This window comes from Pollicipes pollicipes, unplaced genomic scaffold (assembly GCF_011947565.3).
Source record: "Pollicipes pollicipes isolate AB1234 unplaced genomic scaffold, Ppol_2.1 Scaffold_7262;HRSCAF=8765_pilon_pilon_pilon, whole genome shotgun sequence".
NCBI lineage: Eukaryota > Metazoa > Arthropoda > Thecostraca > Pollicipedomorpha > Pollicipedidae > Pollicipes > Pollicipes pollicipes.
Genome location: NW_023597055.1, coordinates 17,328,657 through 17,332,604, shown reverse-complemented (window position 1 = coordinate 17,332,604; position 3,948 = coordinate 17,328,657).

The following is a 3,948-nucleotide window of genomic DNA, read 5'->3' as shown; positions in this document are numbered from 1 at the left end:
GAAGGTTTGTTTGACCCAGGAACCTTAAAAATTGATCCAAGTAAGCTCCTGTACATGCAAATGCACACACTGTGAATTGCGCATCTCTAGCTTTTTCAGTTTCTGAGATCTCAGGGGGATGAACTGACCCTCCACCAGAGTGGAGGCGATTCGACCAGCCACCCGTGCGCGTATTTATGCACGATGTTTAGTGGGCATTTGCAGGAACGTGGTGAAGGATGGTCAAGGGGACGGCGAGGGACAAGTGAACGCTAGATACTGGGCGCCTTCGCAGCAATTTAGTCTATTTTTGGGCTTCAGTAAAACTTAAGCACTTCGCCTAGTGCAAGCTTTTGGCTATGAGCCTGGCCATTTGTGACAGCATTTCACATGAAATAACGCTCAACCAATCTGTATGCCTGTGACTCCCTGCGTTACGGTTTCTGCTATAGGATTTCCTGTTTGTCACTTTCTAAGCTTTAGCAGACATCTTCCTCAGGGACTGCCGTGCTCCAACAAGCTTGCATCTGATCCGAGGCGAGAGTTCACAAGGACAGGAGCTGCTTCTCGCGTATCGAACACACGCTCCACGAAGGACGGGACGCGTCAGAGCGAGCCGACCAATCAGCTGGCACGGTGACGTCACGCCATCTGCGTCAGCTGCGGCTGCGTGCCGCCTGTATACGGACAGCGCTTGTGATTATGCGGCTGACCGCCAGGCGTGCTGGCCATTCGGTGGACGGTTGACTCACGATGGAACGGGCGACGCACGTTAAGGGGGGGGGGGGGGGGGGGGGAATCCCTGGCGCACCTGCCCTAGGTACCGTGCGCGAGTGTGACGCGGGTGCCACCTGCCGTAGGCACTGTTCGCGAGTGTGGCGCGAGCGCCATCTTTGCTAGGATCCCGCGCGCGAGTAGGTGTTGACGCGGGCGCCACCTGCGCCAGGCGATGTGCGCGAGCGTGACCGGGTACCACCTTTGCTAGGTTCTTTGCACGAGTCTGACGCGGGCGCCACCTGCCAAATATGAAGGGCGCAGGGCTGACAGTACGACCACCACCGACGGAAGATTAAGTACCCTAGGGTGCTTTAAGTAGGGTAAAAACAGTGCAGATACGCAGCAGTTTTTACAGCCTGTCCAAGACAACTGGCGAAATTTTCGACATATAAGCCCTTACTGCTGCCATGATACAAGATATTGTGTTCCGCCAGCGACAGTGCTACAGGCAGTTTGTGCCGGCGAGCGCCATCCCCGTTAACCGGGGCTTCTGTTCCACCCCTGATCCCGTTCAAGCGCCCTACTTGTTTTTTATAACCCCAAGTGTTTGTCTTCTCGAGCCAGCTGGCAGTATTCCGGACTGGGGTTCCGGGGCAGGAGCTACAAAACTCAGCAGGCTGAGTTCGAGGCCGAGCTGCGCAAAAACGGCCCATCAGCTGAAGTCAGACCGAACTCATCACAGCTCACCAGATCGTTCAGAGTCCGTTGAGAAGATTCTAGATATGGGTTCAACCGTGCGCATCCGCAGAGGTGTGTACACATGGAAGCCCTCGGGATCACACGCCTACTCTCTAATTTTTGTTATTCATTTACCTAACTACCAAATTTATGTTATTTAGTGGCATGCACGTGACGAAATATTGACAGTTGAATATTTCGGTGGCACACGTCAAAATACAAAAGATCGAGAGTACGCCATGTGATTTGATGGCACAGATAAGTGCGCGCGCGCTGGCGGAACGCTATGCTCAGTTTTCAGTGAAATCTTTTGAGTTGTGTTTACGCACACCCACTGTGAAAGCCTTCGCACACCGCCGCATGTGCCCATCGTTCGTTGCTCACCTTAGTTGCTCATCAGTACGCTTCTGGTGATAGCCATGCCGTGCTTAGCAAGTACAGCGCCCGGTAGTGGGTCTTGGTTGGTAAGATGTCACGGTGAATTGGTAAGATGACACATTATAATCGGTGTTTTGTTTTCATGAATGATATTTTGAAACAAACAAAAAGGTTCAAGGATCTCCAAAGTTGGGCTTGGATGCGACGTTAGTTTTGGTCTATGAAGTGTTTAAAGGTAAAAATTCGGCCCGATGTTCTGGGGTCTAGACAAGATAATGTAACCGTGCGCTTGCTCATGGTTGATGTTGACATGCAAAAGCGATTTAGCAAGGTGCCTGACCATTGTATGCTATTTAGACGTCTTGGAACATGCAATGCTCTTGGAGCACCATCACGCTTTCAGATTAATTGACCGTTGCATAAAGCAATGCAAATACATAGGCTCTCTGATACTAAGACACAAAAACAAATAAGCCAAACGAGAGTTAAGAGACATAAAGGAGTCGATCTTCTCTCTGAGAAAGTCACACCTTACGAGAACTTCAGAAGGAGTCTTTTTGTCTCGAGCCATTCTTTTTTGCGAGGTTCTCAGCGTCGATGCAAATGATCTGGCGTGAGAACGCCCAGTTATCTCTATGATCGACTAATTGCAACATGGAGACAGTGGAGTATTCTCGATTGAGATCATTTGTGCTAACGCCGGTTAATAACAACGTCCCAAGACACCATCTCAGGTCCTCGTGAAATATGACCCGCTGCAGAGACCAGACTGGCGCCTGTGTGATCGCCCGGGACCATCGAGGGTCTAAAAGTCATCGCATTGATAAATTTACAATAAACGATCATGCAATATATTTCTGCTTGTGCGAGATGGACGCACCCACACCAACACCCACCAAAGGCAAACAAAAACATTCAGATCAGTGTAACAACAAAACCTCGTGAAATCGTAATGCAGCCCAACAGAATGGTACACTTGCATAATCATTTTGTAATCATTTGTGTCTGTGTTTGTTTGCGCTTTGCCGTATCTTTTTCCGCACTATGTAGCTCAGCGTTTGGAGATAACCACCGACTACCGTGCTCCGGGAGAGTGGATATGTCTGCTCCAGTGTCCACTTCCACGACGATAGGATTCATTTATATGCACAGTGGTGTGCAGCTCACTTCCTCGCCTTTTTTGCGTGCGCAGTACCTCGTTGTCTCCTTCGCTTGCTGATCCAATGGCGGCTGGTGCTTTTCCTGCACTGCATAGCTAATTGAACGCCGATATTCCCATGCTGTCCTGCGAGCTCCTAGTCTCTGATCAGTGCGTGCGACGTCATGCCAGTGTCGATCATCACCTTTGACTGCTAAATTTTTGACACATGACTGCTAAATGCCCACACGTATTGCAGACAGCTTTCACATGCCAGCATGCTTCTACACCATGTCCAGTTTTCCCAGAACGGCAGCATCGTCTTGTGTCTGAAAATGTGTTCTTACTCTTTAAAGAGAGTGTTCCATATTCATAGGGGTTTTTAATTAAAATAGCCGTCGTGAAGATCCTCTATTACAGTTCGCAGCCCTACCCTTCTTAAGACCTGAGAGTATGTAGTATCTAAGCTATTACCCGCGGACATGTGCGGACTATTTCGTGCTACTATCTATCTAATACTACTATCTATCTCCTACTCCTATCTACTGCTACTATCTATCTACTATTACTACTATCTCAAGGTTACCGAGGCATGCATTACGCCACCAAAACGCCATTCAGTCACTAAAACTCCGTGAGAACTTGCGAGGGCTGTTCGTTACCCTGGCTACCGGCGCCAAACAAGCATTGACTCTAAAACATTGTCGGAGGACGCAGTGCTTGAGTGCGCCATGTGCCGCACAAGGGAGCGTTTGTGACCGGGCGAACACTGCCCACAGCCCGGGGAAGACAGAGCTGCATGATGACCGTTGACCTGTCCTGCGCGATCCGCTCGACCGTCGCTGGCCGTTCATGCTCGCATGTAGTAAGGTGGGGTCACGGTAAGCGACCAACACATCACATCTCATTGGCCATGTGGAATTCAAGCGACTTTACGCCTTAGTAGAGTTTCTCAGCATCACGCAGTCTGTGCGTCGGGGGACCGATTCTCTCTCCTC